The sequence below is a fragment of the Nyctereutes procyonoides genome, unplaced genomic scaffold (assembly GCF_905146905.1).
Source record: "Nyctereutes procyonoides isolate TBG_1078 unplaced genomic scaffold, NYPRO_anot_genome, whole genome shotgun sequence".
NCBI lineage: Eukaryota > Metazoa > Chordata > Mammalia > Carnivora > Canidae > Nyctereutes > Nyctereutes procyonoides.
The window spans coordinates 13,202,452-13,222,051 of record NW_026575121.1 but is presented as its reverse complement, the minus strand read 5'-3'; positions in this window follow the sequence as shown (position 1 = coordinate 13,222,051).

Below are 19,600 nucleotides of genomic sequence, written 5' to 3'. Positions count from 1 at the left end.
ATTCTTTTCAGATTCCACTCCCTAGAATTCCCCCAAGTCTGGCACTAGGATTATTTCTTCTTTCCTTACATATTCCTGAAGCCCAAAGTTTCTGTATTTACCTCTATATAGATGACTCAGAAATTTACCTAAAAGTTATCCACTGACCTCTGGATGCTTTCAATCATTGTTTAATTTAATCTAAAATTGTTTAGGTATTTTAAGGGAAAATAAAACATCAAACGTACAAAACCAAATTGTTGATTTTCTTTATTCCCTCTCCTATTTCATCTTTCCCCCTCTCCACTCCAAAATATAAACCTTGATTGAAAGATGACTCTTCCAATGTCATTTAGCTTAGTGAATTTACATAATTATATAAGCTGGAAATTTCAGATCCCTATTCAGTCTTTCTTTCTACATAAGACATTCACCAAATTCATCACTAAATTCTGATTTTTTTTTTCTCTCTTCACTGCCTTTCCATTAGATGTCATCTCACATCTCCATTTCAGGCACCCTGGCTATCTTTAAGTCTCTCAATCCAGAGTGTCCTCGACCTTGCTGTTCTAGCTGATTATAGTGCTGCTTTCTCTCTCTCTCTCTTAGATAATGATTATTAAGTAATAAACCTGTTTTTACATTTCAAATGTCCGTTCAAAGTATCTTCCTAAAGAAAACATAATTGACCTGGCTAATATGATATATCTCCTATAAAATGTTCTTTTTTTTTTCTCCTATAAAATGTTCTAATGGAAGCAGTCTCACTGAGTCAAAGTACATATTCTGGTTGTACCTTTATGTTAATGCCAGTGAGTATTTGATAATTGATTGTCTTTTTCCAATAGGCTTTAGTTACTCTGAGTGTGGGTTTCCAGTCTGATTTTCCCCCATTCAATCCATCCCCAAACCCTCAACTAAATAGATGGTCAATAAACATTTAATAATTAAACTATGTTTGTATGCATAAATTATACACAAATTCATTTGTAAATAAAGCTAAAACATAAAATGAGATTCATACCAGAGTCTTTATATTTCCTCATACATCACACTCCTCATTCATAAAAATGATAATAAATAAGATGAATTAGTCATATGTTTGATATAAGTATTTCATGTAATTTGGCATTCAAATGGAAAAATTTAGAACATGATTTTATTTCTGCTAATTGTGAATCAGTAATCAAAGTAGGAAAGAGGTAGAAAGAAGTAACAGTGACCAGTGAAACAAAATTTCACAATATATCAAATTTTCAAAGGTTATGAGACAAAATTAAAAAATAATAATATAACTTGATTATTGGTAATAATTTCTTACAATCTACTGTTATTGAATTATGGATTCCTTCTACAACCCCAGGGAAATAGAGCAAAGGAATACTTAGATTGAAAAGGTAAAGTTTTAAGAATATGAGAATATGCTGGAAAACTATTTCTCCTACTGATTATTAGTACTTAAAGTTACATGTATGTTGAATTTTATATTTTATAATACCATGTAAACTACTTTTTTATTATTTTCATTTTATTCTATATAAGAGAGCAAAGGAATTTGTCATCAATTAATCTGAGGTCTAATTGAAATTATAAAGAAGTAAGGTTATGGGTTTTATATCTTATGAAAACAGCCAGAGCAAATTATTTTAATTACATAGTTGCACAAAATCAGCCTGTCATTTGCCTATTTCTCAATATTACTCAGAGATGCACTGCTTATGAATATTTAAAGGAAAATACTGCTTTAATTGGTACTATTGTAGATAAAAATAAATAAAAGAATTTCACTTGCAAATATTCTTCTAAGTAATTTTAGAGAATCATCTTTTTAAAGGCAAATCTGTGAAAGCTCTTAAATGTGCATAAAGTTTAAGATCAATATACTACATTAATTAGAAACTGGAATTTAAAGCATATCCTTCAAAGTAATTTTCTTTTGACGACTGATTACATAATATGGCTTATGGAGTTGTATTCTATAATTGATTATCAAATTCATATTTTAAACCATCATTTTCAATTATACTAAAGAATACACTGTGCATGATAGAAATTTCAATTTCAGGGAAGCAATAGAGAAGATTCTAAGTATATCTATACTTAGCATATCATATGTATAACATATGTTGAGGCTTTTGTTTTACAGTAAAATAATACTAAATTTATGTAAACTAATTTTGGTTATGTCCAAAGTATGCTTAATTTGTGCTGACCTTCCATTTTATGAAAAGTATTTTTTATATTGTTATATTTTCTCAGAAGAAAGAAATAAGTGAAATATTTGTTGTATTTCAAGACACACAATTGAACAGATATAATAGGAGTGAAATTGAAACTTGGAATTTGTTGTTTGGTATGCTGAATCTCACGTAAATTAGAAGTTTAACCATGAAACAACTTTTGTTCTAGAAATGTAATAGAATTTTTGCTGATCTGGAATCAAAAACGAAAATGATGTGAAACAAATCTTTCAATTTCTCTTATTCTTAAAGAAGTTTCTCTACCCTTTGGAAAATGCTATAAAGTGTCTTATTTAATTTGTAACTCACATCAATTAAATTTCATATTTTAAATTGGATAATATGAATAAGGCTATCCATTAAGCAAGTGAATAAATGGAAAATATATACCACTGATTTATAGGTTGCTTTATATAAGCAATTTTCTAAGGACCATTTGTTAACCTTTGTGGGAACCATATACTATTTCAAATGGTCCATGAGGTCAAAAGTACTTTCAGGCCAATACTAAGATACTAATTGCCTTTTTTTCTGTATTGATATTTCCAGTCATACTGTAAGATAGTGACGAGTCTAACTCTTGATGACTGAATAAATATAAATGCAGTGGCACTAAATTGTACTGACATATCTATCCTCAGCATCTAGATAACTAAAATACATTTGTACATCACAGGCACACACTTAAATATTAAAGAAAAAATGAACTATTGTCCAAATTGTTCATGAAGACTTTCTTTTTCAGTTATCATAGGTAATAGACCCCATTCATATCTGGAGAGGAACTCTCAATTATTTTATTCAATTATCTATCTACAAACATGTTCTATATAGTACTTGTTATGTTAAATAAAACAAAATATTTTAATAAAATAAATAATTTTAAATAAAATAATTTTTAAGTAAAATAATTTTATAATAAATTATATTTTTCTAATAGTTCTCATAAAGGTAGATTATTATCTAAGATAAATGTGAGTTTCCTGATGGATAGTGACTGGAAGGTACAATCCACTAGGACTTGAAAATGCAAAATACAGAATAGTTATGATCAGCCATTGCCTTATTTCTCCAAATGATTTAAGACTCTCAAAATTATTTGCAATTTTTGCATTTGTAATTCAGAAATTCCATCTGATGTCATCGTACCCTTAATCCAATATATCTTCTATGGATACTTCACTGTTTAGCACAGACTACATGGAATGCAATCTGTTCTTTCCTGATGTATTGCTCTTCATTCATCATTTATGTGATGAATTTATGCTATCACATCAAGATGTAAGTGCCTCACTAATCCCTTTGACTATATTCTACTTCAGCTTTGCTGAAGCCACATGTACAGACAGAGGTAGAATTTCCCTGAAATTTGACCCAATGTAGCTAGCAAGACGTTATTTTCTAATATCTGATAGATGCAAAAGATAGTGCATTAAGAAGGTAAAACATCCAACTCTCGGTGTACTATTTTCCCAAAAAAAAGCTACAAAGTGCATGAAACTACAAAAGAAACAGAGATATCACAAGACATCTGCTTCCTCTGTTCTTGTTAAAATAGCAGATGTATCACTATAATGTACACTTGAAACTAATAAAACACTGTGTTAACAATACTGGAATTAAAATTTATAAAAATCAAACAAACAAAATAAATAAGGACTAATACTGAATCAGATTATATGTATATAATGTATATATATAATATATATCTCGGATAAAAATATCAATATGTTAAATATTATAATTTCTAAAAATACTATAATGCATGAAGTGTGAAGATATGATTCTCTTGCTTATTTTCTGATCTTGGATAACACTCCTTAGGCTTGCCTATTTTATTATCCATTATCATTTCCAAAAGAGTTTTTAAAAATCAGAACAACTTTACTTCTCTATGATTATTATGTGGAACAGAAAACCTAAAGCAAGTTGGTGGAGGATGAAATCCTAGTGCATCCTAATGAGGAGCATATTGGTTAGGTAGGCACATGCAGCGACAAAAGAGGTGAGATAGTCCCCCAGTTTTAGCTGAGTGGGACTCAGAAATAACCTCTGATATTCTATACTCTTGTCTGAAAAGTGACATAACAATTCTATCTTTTAGCACTTTTTTTTTTAAGAATTGAGAATTTAGGTGAAGTCCCCAATGTCTCATTTAACAATTACATTTTTAAAGATTATAAATCTGAAGACTAGAACATCTCTTTTTACCTCTATCTAGTCCAAGCTTATTAACGTCCAGTCTTACTACAGAGAACAGCACAAACCGAATGGTTCAAAGCTTTATAGAGGAAGGGTGTGGTGATTCCAGAGGAGTTGACTGTATTGATTAAATATTTATTCAGATACTTATTCAGTGATTTATCTTTCACTCATCAATTCATTCAACCAAAATTTACATAATACTTCTAGTATTACGTTAAAGCCTCCTTAGATGTTCATTAACCCTTTTTTTTTTAATCCCCTTTTCTCCTTGGGTACAAAACTAGAATCAATTTCATAACCTTCCTTACAGTTAGTTGTAGCTTTGTAATTAAGTTTTGGCTGGTGAAATCTCAGCAGATGTAATGTACACTGCTTCAGGCATGACCATACAAAAACTAGGACATAAATTGTTACCATGTTCTTTCCCCATCTGGTAGCTGGATGTCAATTTTAATAGTGAATATGGCATTTTCGTGAGCATCCAAGACCTAAAGGACAATGTACAGTAAAGAACATGCACCAACTATTATTGTACTTTATTTTTTTTAATTTTTATTTATTTATGATAGTCACACAGAGAGAGAGAGAGAGAGAGAGAGAGAGAGAGAGAGAGGCAGAGACATAGGCAGAGGGAGAAGCAGGCTCCATGCACCGGGAGCCCGACGTGGGATTCGATCCTGGGCCTCCAGGATCGCGCCCTGGGCCAAAGGCAGGCGCTAAACCACTGCGCCACCCAGGGATCCCTATTGTACTTTACATAAATGAGTAATAAACTTTGATTTTTTTTTTAAATGCATTAGTTAGTGTAGTTTTTATTAGTAGCAACTAACATTACTTTTAAAAATTGTCCCTCTAAGCCCTAAACAATTTCTGTTCTTCACCTCATGGTAAACAAAATACAGTCTTTGGACAGAATAGTGCAGATTTACATTGAGAAAACCCAAAATACAGTAAGTCACAAGTAATATAATATCCTGTCAGAAGACAGAGATTAGATATATGCATAGGATATTATGGTAGGACAAAAGAGAGAGGCCAAATTTCTTAACTGGAGATGGAAAAAAATGCAGAAAGAGGCTGTTATTGACATTTATATTTTATTCATTCATTCATTCATTCATTCAATCATGAGAGACACAGAGAGGGGTGCAGAGACAGGCAGAGGAAGAAGCAGGCTCCCTGCAGGGAACTTGATGCAGGACTTGATTCCAGGACCTGGGATCACTCCCTGGGTTGAAGGCAGACACTCCACCACTTAGCCACCCAGGGGTCCCTGGGTGGGTAGGAGGAGGGTAGGAAGGAGATATCTCAGACAATACCATGAAGAAAAGTGAAGGGCAACTATCTGCCTATCCACCTATCATCTGTCATCAATCTATCCATTATACATTGCACAGCATGGTGCAAATATTAATGGGTTTATCTTTGTTTATTTTGCAAATATTGGTTATCCTACTGCTTCTTGAAAAGAAGCAGGAGTGGTATTAGTGAGTCTATCTGCCGAGGATAGATGTGCTTCTTGTTTTCTTACCCTGTCTTAATATTAAATTCTTACTGTTTTTAATTTGCTTTCTGATCCATACCCATATTGGAGTAAATTTCTCCTGGTAACAAATATATATCAAATTTTAATCACTTCCAATCCTCCTTATTCTCTGGCGTTCAGGTGGAAATAAGCATATATTTTAGAGTCAGAGAGATGGAGCTCAATTTTTTTTTTTCTCTGTCACTTATTCGCTGTGTGATTTTAAGGTAAGTTTCAACCTCACTGGTCTCGACTGTTTCATAAGAAAGTAGGCTCTGTATCTTCTGATCCCTAACTTCTTGCATATTAGAAACACTGGGCAGTGGTGAATTACATTCTTCTTTGGAGTCCTTGTATGAATCTATTATTCCTCTCTCCCAAGCAAGCTGCTCTTCTGGCTCTCTGAATGATATCATTCATATTTTTTCAGCTACAGACCCTCTCTTCCTGTTTGCTTCCCAACCTTGTTTCATCACAAAGTTGTTTACTGGCGAGTCTAATATTCCATATATGGACCCTCCAATAGAAAAAGCATAAAGGACTAAACTATTATCAAAACCATAAAATGTCTGGCTGAGTTTTAAATGTCAAAATTTGACGTGGGGGGAAAAAGACTTTTTTCTTTTCCTCCAGTGATTCTGTTTGCGAGTTGTGTGCATGAGGTTGGAAGTGGGGATTGAATACAAATCTGTCTATGAAATATTACAACTTCCATTATCATTGTATAAATGCATTTATGCTCAACAATCCAGTTTTAAAATATATAGACTCCTCATATTTGAAAAGCACTTCAAAGCACTTCAGTGTTCTTAAATGGTTTGTTTCTCTCACAACTAAACATTTTAAATTAAAAATATGTCATATAACCCTTTAATAATACAGAGTATCCACATTCTGTTTATAGAATTTCCTATTTGAGCCAAGCCCCTGTGTGGAAAAGCGGATACTGTTATGGTTAATTCCTTATCATTCATCTTCTTTTATGCAATTTCACATTCTAATATCAACCCTCTATTTCCCTTGATGGCTCTCCTGCAATGCATATTAAATCAATGAATGATTACATGCATGGGTGGTATAAATGATGTACTCTACCTAATTCAAAATCTAATAACCAAAAGTAGTTTCCATATGAATTTTTTTTTCAAAGATAGATTTAGACATAACATAGCATTGTGTTTAGCATTCGCTGGGGAACAAATGGGTTTCTGAAGCATTGTAAAGACAACTATTTTTGCTAAATCCCAGTAATGCTTTTGTTTTTATATTCTAAAATCAAATTATTGAACCAGTACAATTATTATTTGGGGTAGGAACTTGATTGATAAAATAAACTGGAGATTTCGGAGAATTAATTGGAAAATTCTGTAAAGCTTTATTTGGTATAAAATGTGCTTTTTTATTTTTGTCAATTCGCAATATAATTGTCCAACTCTATTTTCCCCTACGTATATCAACCGTTTCAAAATGTGGTTATATATTTTACATATGAATTTTTACATGTTGGCAATATTTACTAAATACATTCACCTTACTCCCATGGATATAATAATTATTATTGTAATAGTACCAATAACAATATCGTATAGTGCTTTCTGTGCTATATGGTGCTTATTCTAATCATTTTACATTGATTTATTCAATCCATCTAAAAACTCTATGAAGTAGAAATATTATTTGCAGTATAGAATGGAGAAATGAAGGTACAAAAAACGATTAAGCTGTTTGTTCGAGTTCGCAGAACCAAAAAGAGTGAAAGCAATGTTTCAGTGTTCAAAAGACATATGTTAATAGGACAGAAAAGAAAAATTACAAAAGGAGAAAAAGATATATATGGCATCTGTGTGTGAAATTTAATGTATTGTAATATGCAGTCTACAGGACTGTTGAAAGGGGGAAAAAGGTATTGCAGGAAGAGGCGGAGTGCCTTGAAGATACAAGGTGAAAAGCAGGGATTTGCTCTAAAATGAAGTCCCTTTGGATAGGATGGGACAAAGGAAGATTTCTGTGAGATCTATATGAGAGTGAGACCCAAGTTTCAGGCAACATCTTATGACACACAAATTCCAAGTAAGGAATGGCTGCAGAGTACTTCTCTGAATATAGACCCATAGATCCCCTGTCCCACTGATGGCATGCAACAGCACTAGGTCCAAATGTCAAAGTACCACAGGGACAAGGGCGATGGATAACCCACTTGGCCTGTCAGATGACTGTCAAACACCTCCTCATCTGACTTTCTAAATTAACTGCAAACATTGATAAAAATGATTCTATGCAAATAATATATGTGACATTAAAAATTTATATATCTATATAAAATGAGGGGAATAATATTTTTCTAAAGAAGCCACATACCTTCTTTCTCAGAAGCACCTGTTTATTGTTATTGTTATAAATTCAAACTGGCAAAGGTAATTCAATATTTACTGTTGAATTTTCATCTCTGGGAAGCAGAGCCCTGGCTTGTATCATTGAACATAGAGGCTAGTCATTGTTTAATGCACAGATCCATGTTAGGATCATAATTTTGTGTGTGTGTGTGTTTAAGATGAAGAGATTAGCATTAATCATAGCAGGCTTAATTACACAATTATAGGAGTATGAGTTCTTAGAAATGGGATAAAAAAACATTTATAATCTGAGTGAAGTGACTATTGAGTTTTCTATGATAGCCTATTAATAGTTTTAAAATATAAACCATATTCACAAATTTAAGATTAGCATAACGAGTTCACAATTAAATAATTAATATTTTACTGGGAAGGTGCTATTAAAATAATTGGATATAATTTCACTCCCCCAAGAACCAAATTTGCTTGTTTGTTTATTTGTTTTTTTTACTTTATTTTGTGGTATTTACAACTCTTAGATTCACAGGAAATGCTTAATAGATGTGCATTAGAATATGCAAAGTTGGGGATCCCTGGGTGGCTCAGTGGTTTGGCGCCTGCCTTTGGCCTGGGGCATGATCCTGGAATCCTGGGATCGAATCCCACATAGGGCTCCGTACGTGGAGCCTGCTTCTCCCTCTGCCTCTCTCTCTCTCTCTCTCTCTCTCTCTCTCTCTCTGTCTCTCATGAATAAATAAATAAGATCTTAAGAGAAAAAAAAAAAAACGAAAGAAAGAAATTTCTTTTATCTCTACTCAAGATACGTGTTGTCAATCAATCATCCCTCAAGCACATGGCCCACCACCAATATACATCTAAAGGGTCTCATGACTAAGGTTTTATTAGACAATAATAAACGACCTTTCCCCAAAAATAGCTAGTTCCCTCAAGGAGTCTGCTCCTCCTTTGCCTGTGTCTCTGCCTCTCTCTCTCTCCCTCTTTCTTATAAATAAATAAAACCTTAAAAAAAAAAAAAAAACAAAGAATATGCAAAGGCAGATAAAACTAGGTATTACATGACAAGTGACATACAAAAGGTCCAAATGAAGTAATGGGAATTTGGCATAATGGCAGATAGTGTCTACAATTAATGTAGTCCTTATTATGTGTAGCAACTGCTAAGTGTATATACTCACATACTTACGAGTGTGTGTGTGTGTGTGTGTGTATCATGTAATTTTCTAAATTCTTTTTTTTTCAATTTTCAAAATTCTTAAAATGCGAAGTATACTTGTTTTATGTACCAAAACTCAAGTTCAGAAGCATTGATTTAGTTAACCAAATTCATCTATTATGTAGAGAGGATAGGAAATGAAATTGAATATTTTCTCCAAAGTGGATGTGCCTAATCAGAAAAAGTAAACACATTTTCTTAGATCTTAACCAATTGAATGACTCTACCCTAAACATTAAAAGAAAATATTCTTCTAAGAAAATTAATCCAGAATAAAATTCTTCAGATTCTGTACTTGCTCTGGCAGGTTCCACCCTATTTCATGTCAGGATAATGCCACCCTTCCCATGGGAGACAGCACCATGTATAATTTGTGGATCTTTACTTGCCACTTCTCCCTTGATCCTTCACATATGTCCCATATTAGTCTTACCGAAATGTTTGGCATTATTATTATTATTTTTATTTTGCTGGTTTCAGGAACACATCATTCAATTTAAATTTTACTTGGGAAACACTATGAGAGAGGGCACAAATGCCTTGTGGGACAGAGGTAGGCATGGAAATCACTCATTCTCCATTGCAACCTGGAATGTACAAATGATACAGTGAATCCCAAATAGGAATAACAGCAGGACTGTGTGGCTACAGTGCATGCAGAGAATTATAGGATTTAATGGACTTGGTTAGCGTTCAGTATCGTGTCCCTGAAGTAGAGCACAAGTATACTAGATGAAAGTCGGTTAATTGGGATTAGTTTGGGAACTGTGCTCATCTTTGTTTACTTCAGCTATAAATCCTAAAAATTGTTTTATCTTTTTTTTAATCATGAAAGTAACAATGAATATACAGACTATAATCTAAATATCCCACCTGAGAAGAATTTGACTTAAAATAATGCTTACTTGTTCAAAATAAATTCTTAAAGCATTAACCAAAAAAAAAGAAAAAAGGGGAGGGAATACAACATCATTCTAAATTCTTAGAAGATAATCATGTTGATGATTGACTATTATATAAAACTAAGTGGTTATGTGGCATTTAATATGTTTTCAAAACAATCAATTTAAATGACCAGGTAAAAATAATTTTTATTAAGTTTTAAGGTCTGATATATAAACTTGTTTTTTCTGTTAAAGATATAGCAGACGTTTTCTTCAGACTTTATTTATCAATTTCAGAGAGGTCAAGAGAGATCATGAGTGGTGGGGAGGAGCAGAGGGTGAGGGAGAAACAGACTCCTCGCTAAGCAGGGAGCTAATGTGGGGCTCAATCCCAGGACCCCAGGATTGTGACCTGAGTTGAAGGCAGACACTTAACTGAGCTACCCAGGCACCCTAAGACATAGCAAATTTAATAAGCATTTTCAGTAAGATAGCTGTTAATAAAACAAACTTTCAAACATTAAAATTTAGACACATTTGTATATTCAATTTTCTTTTTAAAGTTAATATTAATCATTAATAACATATTAAAGATTTAATGACTTTTTTTTTAAGGTAGCAAGCCTTACAGTGAGAGGCAGTAATGCATATTGATTAAGGGTATGAACTCTGAAATAAGATGTCTGGATCCAAATCCTAACTCAGTTAGTATATGTGTGTCATTGAGAAGACTTCTAACATATTTAGGACACAGTTTTCACATGTATTAAACAGGGAAAATAAAGATATTTCTCTTGTAAAATTCTGGGTAAGCAAAAGCTATGTAAATAAATATAAGACCAAACTATTATTACCTAAATATCACTTATGCACAATAAACTCAATCTATAAATACAATGAAATTCAAGTTCTCATTAATATCTCACTACTATTTTGAAAATAATAAACTTTCTTACACTCTTCTACTTAAAACAATAAGTTTAAATCAATTACTCAAGCCTTTCAATAATAGACAAATTTGTTTATCTTCTGGCCAAATTTTCATAAAATTTTCAAAAATTTATATTAGCAAATATCCATTGCTTTCTAAACTATGCACATAAAAGGAGCATTCTAATTTTAATTTACCTTAATGTTACCATGGCTTAAAATGGTGCACGAATTAAAGACAAAATGTAGGGCTATTAAACAATTGAATTGAATTAACTTTTTAGTAGACAAGAATTCCCACAAACTATGTTTTTTGGCCAGGATATAAGATCTGGAGCTAAAGAACTACTGCATGTTTTTTCTCATGACTACAACTACCATGTTAAGACATTTTATACCTTCATGCTAATATTATGCAAATAAGGTGTCATGGATTGAATTGTGTATGCTTAAAACTCCTATGTTAAAGTCTTAACTACCAGTGTCACTGGACTCAGAGATAGGGTCAATAAGGACTAGTTAACATTGATGAGATCATAAGGATGGGGCTCTGATACAATAGGATTAGTGTCATAAAAAGAAATACCAGAGCTCCTTCTCTTGTGTCTGCTCTCTTTCTCTGTCTCTTCTCTCTGGCCATTATGTGGACAAAAGGAGAAAGTCATATGACCCGGGAAGATGCAGGTTGCCTATGAGCCTGGAGGAGAGATTTACCAGAAAACAACCATGATGGCACCCTTATCTTAGACTTCAAGTCTCCAGAACTGAGAAAATAAATGTCTGTTTTTGAGCCACCCAGTATTTTGTTATAACAACCTTAGCCAATAAGACATATGAAGTACTTTTTCTTTTCATTTCTACCAACTGCATTATCTAATTAGGATTTGTAAAATTATTTAATCTCAATTCAGGATTCTTTCTTACTAGTTGATCAGATCAAATCAAATTATTTACTACTTCATTTTGTCCTGAAATATTTTCATATTTTTCTATCACACAGGCCCAAATTCTTCTGGTTATTTAAGGAACATACGACTGTATTCTTTCTATCTCTTGCTTTGACTGATTCAAAACACATGCTTTTGAAGTCATTCTTAAAAATAGATAATAAATATTGAGCATCCCAGTAGATTTAATCAAGATGTATCTTTTAAATAGAATCAGAAATTCATGTGGAAAGAAGATTAAATAGGCAAAAAATGAAAAACACATTAATGGCCTAAGGAATACTACAGTAGAATAAAAAGTAAAATAGAAGAAATAAAATATTCTCTGGACACATAAAGGATAATATTTTCACTTGGTAAGCTGAATTAATTTGGTGAAGAGCAAATTTGAAAACTTGTCCACAGAGATTTTAGAAAAGAACACAGAGATAAACATGATGCTACATACGAGATATGAGAAACAGAATGAATATTAAACTTGGGTATTTTAAATGGCTTTAACTCTAATTAGGCCTTTAGCTTCTGGTTAGAATGTAGACAGTCACTAGAGATCATCACTTTCAGACAAGCAACAAAAAGCTACAAAATTTCAGATTTAAACCCTATCTGAGAATTGTGAATATAAAGAAGTCTCAATTAAGCAAATTCAAGAAAGAAATTTTCATAAGATAGAAGGGATTTTTGTTTTCTTCCCTGTTAGAATGATAGTATTAGGAGGTATCTGACGGGGATCAGAGCAACTAGGATAGCTTTAGTGTCCCATTGACAACTCCACATTGTCTAGTACGAACAATTAAATCAAAAGTAGTCCCACCTGCCAACTTTTACCAATGGTTCATCTCATGTGATGTGTGTTTTTAAGTCTTGTTTCAGATACTTACATGAGTATATACAATTGTTAAAACTCAATCAACTAAATATTTATGATCTTATAATTTAATATGTGTAAACTATGTTTCCATTAAAAGTAAATAGAGATTAATGCTTTGAAGGTTTCAATGGGAAGAAATATTATACATGACTGAAGGATCATAGTTTCTGTAATTTAACTGAGAATAAGTAAAGTAGTACCTGAATTTATTTTGTTAAATGAGAAGCAGTTTGGAGACCAGAGTATAAGTCATAATTTTTTAAAGAAAAAAAAATCTTTGTGTGCCTAAATTTTCATAGAAAGGTAAGATACTTTCTTCACAACCATTATTAAGTATATAGACAGCACATTTCCAAATATTATTATTAATATATTATTACTATTAATAATATATTAATATATTATATTGAATTGATTTGGAAAAAAGTAATCCTGGCAACCAGAATATCCCCCCCTTCCAATACAGAAAATAAAACAGGCACAATTTATTATTGGATAGACATTAATTGACCAGATGCATGTAAGGTAGTGAAAAAAAGAACTACAATTTAGAAAAAAGAATCTCATAATTTATACATTAAAGTAAAAAACAGAACTCCTTGTATCTCCTGAAAATACAAAGGCTATACCTTATGACAGTCTCCTATCCATCCCATGAGAGAAAATGCTGCATTAATTTTAGTACTTATTTTCATATCTAAAGGTTAGTTAGCACATGACTTTGGAAATATCACTAAAGAAAAAGAGAGAGAGAGAGAGAGAGAGAGAGAGAGAGACTGTTCTTAATCTCTAGAGAGGTTTATTCATTTTCCAATGGTTAGAATGAGGACTCAGATTCACTTTGTCTCCAAGGAAACAAGAAAAGGTGGGGAGAATTGTCTCTTTGCCCTTTATAAACAGGGAAGGTAATTTTCATTCACACTTACAATTAATTCCTCTTCCATTACTCTTTCATGATAACATTACAATTTTCTAAAGGTTTCCATTGTCATGTTTATTTTTTGCTGTATATTATGTAGCCACAGAAATATCTATCAAGTTCATAGCAAAATACAAAGCATTAAGAAATTAAGAAAAAAGAATATAACACCAAAGTAATCTCAAAAATGGGTGGAATATCTTAAACATTATTCCAAAGAAGACATGCAGATGACTTGAAAAGATTCTCAACATTACTAATTATCAGAGAAATGCAAACCAAAGCCACAATGAAATATCACCACACATCTGTTAGAATAGCTATAATAAAAAAAGACATGAAACAGCAAGTGTTGGGGAGAATATAGAGAAAAGAGAATCCTTGTGCACTATTGATAAAAATGTAAACTGATGCAACTACTATGGAAAATCCTCAAAATATAAAATTAGAACTATATGATATGATCTGGCAATTCCATTTCTGAGTATTTACCCAAAGAAAATGTAAACAATAATTTGAAAAGATATATATATAACCCCATGTTCACTGCAGCATTATTTACAACAGACATGATATGAAAACAACATAAATGTCCCTTGATGGATGACTGGAAAAAGAAAATGTAGTATATAAATATGTATAATGGAATATTGCCATTTGTAACAAATGAATGAACCTAGAGGGTATTATGCTAACTGAAATAAGACAAAGAAAAATACCATATTATCTCACTTATTACATGGAACCTGAAAGCAAACAATAACAAAAAACAAGCTCATAGATACAGAGGACAGAGTGGTAATTGACTGAAATGGGGGGAAGGGCAAACTGGCTGAGAGATTAAAAAGAAAAAATAGATACAATGGCAAAACAATCTTGTTAAGTAGGCCCATTAAAATATCACTTTTTTAGTTTAGTGAATTTCAAGGTCTAGAAAACCTAAGTTTCAAGCGATTTGTAGGAGTCACAGTTTGGTCTTCTTGAGATGCTGCCTTCACATGGAAAACACAAGTTCAGTTGGATTTTTCTCTCATTTTGATAGTATGTGTAATCAGTAGCTCCTGAATAGGTCCCTCTCAGTGGGATGATTTATTTCAAACACTTTTATGTAGTAAGAGCCTCTTGGCCAATTTGAATGGCAGACTGCACCTTATAACTTTAGGTGCATAAGTCTTTTAGGGAGGAGAGAATCTCTTTTAAATAGTGTAAATAATTGTTAGGGATTTAAGTTGAGCATGGGATATGTTGTAATACCTAACTTCATAGCCTTACCTACCATAAGTTAAAAAGTTATACCATGCTTATTTGAGGCAAATCTTTTTCCTCTTCCTCTTCTTTCCCTTCTCCCCCTTCCTTCTCCTCCCCTTGTTCCCCCTCCCCTTCTCCTTCCTCCTCCTCCTCCCTTAACAAGGCTAATTAATGGTAAAGAGATTTTAACCCAGCAGATTGCTAATCTTAGTCAATGCGTTTTTTTAAAAGTTCTACTTATTTATTTTACTTGTTCTAAGGAATAACGATGATATGGAATAGGACTGTTCCTAAGATTCTACAAATATTTATATAATTCATGAGTAACTGTGGAAACAAAATGAATTGAATTATTTTGCCTGATTCATTATACTCTTGTCTTTCCTATGTAAGAAATTTGACTGTCGAAAGAGGCTTTACCACTTTTAAGGAACCTGCCTTTGAGTTAGGGGAAACTCTCTGGTAATCCTAAACAGTAAATACAAACTCTTAGCTTCTGTAGTTTTAAAGTCTTTTGCCACCAGGCTTTGGATAAAATCAGTATCTTAGTTGGACCTACTATAACAAAATATCATAAACTGGTGGATTATAAACAACAGAAATTTATTTCTACAGTTCTAGGGACTGGAAGTCTAAAATCATAGTGACAGCATAGTCAGGCTCTGTTGAGAGCCTTCTGGGTTGCTGACTGCCAACTTGTTCTTGTATCCTCACAAGGCTGAAAGCAGAAAGAGAAAGCAAGTGCTGTCCTAACTCTCACAGGGGCATTAACCCCATCCGTGAGACTTCAACTCTTTTGACCTTATCTCATCCTAATTATATCCCAAAGGCCCTACTTTCTAATACCATCACATCAGGGAGTAGGGTTTTAACATGTGAATTTTGAAAGGACACAAACATTCAGTCTGTAAGAGTTGATCAGGAAAAATTCTGCAGTGAAGAATTTCAGTGACAGATAGCACATCTCTTTAATATATCTTGAATAATTTTATATCTGTATTTTAACAAAACCCCATTAGTACATCTGAAGTCCATCTCTAATTGAAAAGGACTGCCTTAGAAGAAGGAACTAGATTCAACTTAAAGGTTAAGGTTGAAATCAAGTTGATGTTTTAGAAGAAATTGTTGAAAATATGATTAATGACACTACATTGTTGTTGCCTATTATCGGGCAAAGCACTTCTAGGAATATATTAAATAGAAAAACATACCATGGAAAGTGAGGATATTAAAAAATCTCCAAGAATTTTCCATATAGCATACGATGGCTTTATATTAATAATATAATACTTCTGCCAGTTTAACATCTAGGGAAACCTAACTATCCCTTGAGAGCTGACAACTATTCCACAACACTCATCAATACTAATGTGTCAAGTAAACTTAGTTATTTCTAGTATTTCTTTTACTAATGTGAGTGAACAAATTGTTATGATACTTTTCAGATGCCCTCTAAGAAACCACACAGAGAAATTTAGATATAAAAAGTATCCTGAATGTTTTACTTAAATTTCTCCTACATTTACAGTTCAATTTTAGAAATACGAAACCAAAAAAGTTGTCTGAGATTTGACACTTGATCAAGTGAGATCAGAGGTGGGACACCTGGGTGGCTCAGTGGTTGAGCATCTACCTTTGGCTCAGGCTGTGATCCTGGGATCTGGGATCAGATCCCACATGGGGCTCCTCCTGGGGAGCCTACTTCTCCCTCTGCCTATGTCTCTGCCTCTCTCTGTGTATCTCTCATGAATAAATAAATAAAGTCTTGAAAAAGAAATTAAAGTAGGACCATAGGTTATTTAGAAACAATACTTGGTTATCTATTTAATTAAATTGACAAGGGTAGCCTGGGTGGCTCAGTGGTTTAGCGCCACCTTCAGTCCAGGGTGTGATCCTGGAGACCTGGGATCAAGTCCCACATCAGGCTTCCTGCATGGAGCCTGCTTCTCCCTCTGCCTGTGTCTCTGCCTCTCTCTCTGTTTCTGTCTGTCTGTCTCTCTCTCTCATGAATAAATAAATATTTTTTTAAAAATAATTAAAGTGATAATAAAATATTTCAAAAGTAAATAGAGGAGGTAACATTTATAAAGAATTAGTTTTCAAAAACGGTAAGATTTGTTCTCAAATGAGCAGATGAAATTAAGATGAAAAAAAAAAAAAGAAATTAAGATGAACCAGAAGACATTTTTTTTTTTCTGGTAAAACAGAATCTTTGATATCTAGACAGATTTTATAGAAGGTTAAAAAAAAAAAAAAAACAAATAAGAGTAGACCAAGGGCAGCCCTGGTGGCCCAGCAGTTTAGCACTGCCTTTGGCCCAGGATGTGATCCTGGAGACCTGGGATGAAGTCCCACGTTGGACTCCCTGCTTCTCTCTCTGCCTGTGTCTCTGCCTCTCTTTGTGTCTCTCCTGAATTAATAAATAAAATCTTAAAAAAAAATAAAAGAGTAGACCAACACTCCAAGAAAAATGTCAATTTAACAAGGAGAAAAAGAAATTCTATTTTTGTATAAATATAATATTTGATATCAAAGGAATCGATGCTTTTTATGGAGAATCTTATAAGTAAACTCATTAATTTTATCCAGCATTGCCGATGGCAAATAAAATTCTCTTTCTTCAAGTCTTCTACAACTTTCTATATCTACTCAGTTTTTCTCTTTTGCATTTTGGAACAAATGTCCATTTTACCTACTATAATACTAATCTCTTTTCTTCCTCTTAAAACACATCTTTGTATACTTTTCACATAGTTATTTCTCTATGTCAATACTACTCCTAACAGAGCCTCATTCATGTATATTGATTATAACTGAGACAGAGAAACTACAGGGATCCCACGAAGAACGGCTTTTTTGCTGCTTTTATTCTTACTAGACCCTGCGCCACCACCTTATACATGCCTTATAGTCAGATAATTCATGTCCATCTTGTAAAGGTCAAACACTTAATGATTTCTTTGGAGTCTTCCAAGCACAATAGGTAACATGTAAGGAGTGACCAGTTGAGGGGATCCTGCAGGATTTCCAGACCAACGCCTCACCAATATCACTGGTTCAAGGGCATAAGTGACTGATGAAGGACACCTAAACATTTGTCTTTGTTTTAACTAGTTCCTGGATACCCAAGAAGACTTGTACAACAGACCGCAATCCTCAATAAAAACCCGAGGCCCTGAGCAAAGATGAGACTCACTCTCCTTTTCTTGCTGACTCTCCCACACACTCTGTCTGTACCTGTCTTTACCTGAACTCTCTCTATCCCATCTCTAAATTATGCTCTCACCACCTGTTGGCTCATGTTTGATTTCTATTCTTCATGAAGCCAAAAATCCTCTTGGCTAGTCCTGTGGGAGCCAGCCAGACTACATCATAATTTTTAACCAAAAATAACTCTATTTCAAAAAAAAAAAAAAATCTAGAAGATAGTTAATTTTGGGCTGGCTGTCATATACCAATATTTTAAAGATTTGTAGAGCTCATGGATACACATCTTATACTTTCTACAGCCATATACATATAACCCATATAATATAAATTCTCAGAGTGACAAAAGTAAACTTTAATTTACAGATTCAAACACATAGCTTCTCTTTATCATAAAAATATATAGTAACAGCATATAAAATTATGCTTAATGATTATCTCAGTATTTTATCTTACTTAGAAGATAAAAGTGACCTAGAAGTGACCTAGACATTAATGAGCACCATTAACTTAATTTAATATTAGTCTATGATTTTAAGTCATCTAAAACTCTTGGAAATTATCTTTATGTTTACATACTTTGGGGATCCCTGGGTGGCTCATTGGTTTGGTACCTGCCTTCAGCCCAGGGCATGATCCTGGAGTCCCTGGAATGGGGCCCACATGGGGCTCCCTGCATGGAGCCTGCTTCTCCCTCTGCCTGTGTCTCTGCCTCTCTCTCTCTCTCTCTCTCTCTCTCTCTCTCTCTCTCATGAATAAATAAATGAAATCTTTTTTTTAATTTTTTTTATTTTTTATTTTTATTTTTTTAGTAAATAAAATCTAAAAAAATGTTCACATACTTAAAAACACAACTACTATTGGAATAATGTTTCAAAATAACATTTTGGGAGAAGAGTTCACGCTTCTATCAAGGTAGGAAGATGGGGAAAAAAATAAAGAAATAAAAAAGCATCCCAGGGGGAGGGGCCCCGTGAGGAGCCGGGCTAAGGCCAGGGCGAGTGTCCCCAGGACAGGACACCCCATCCCGGAGGAGCAGGAGCTGCACCAACCTTCCCGGAGGGAAAGGCCTCGCAGG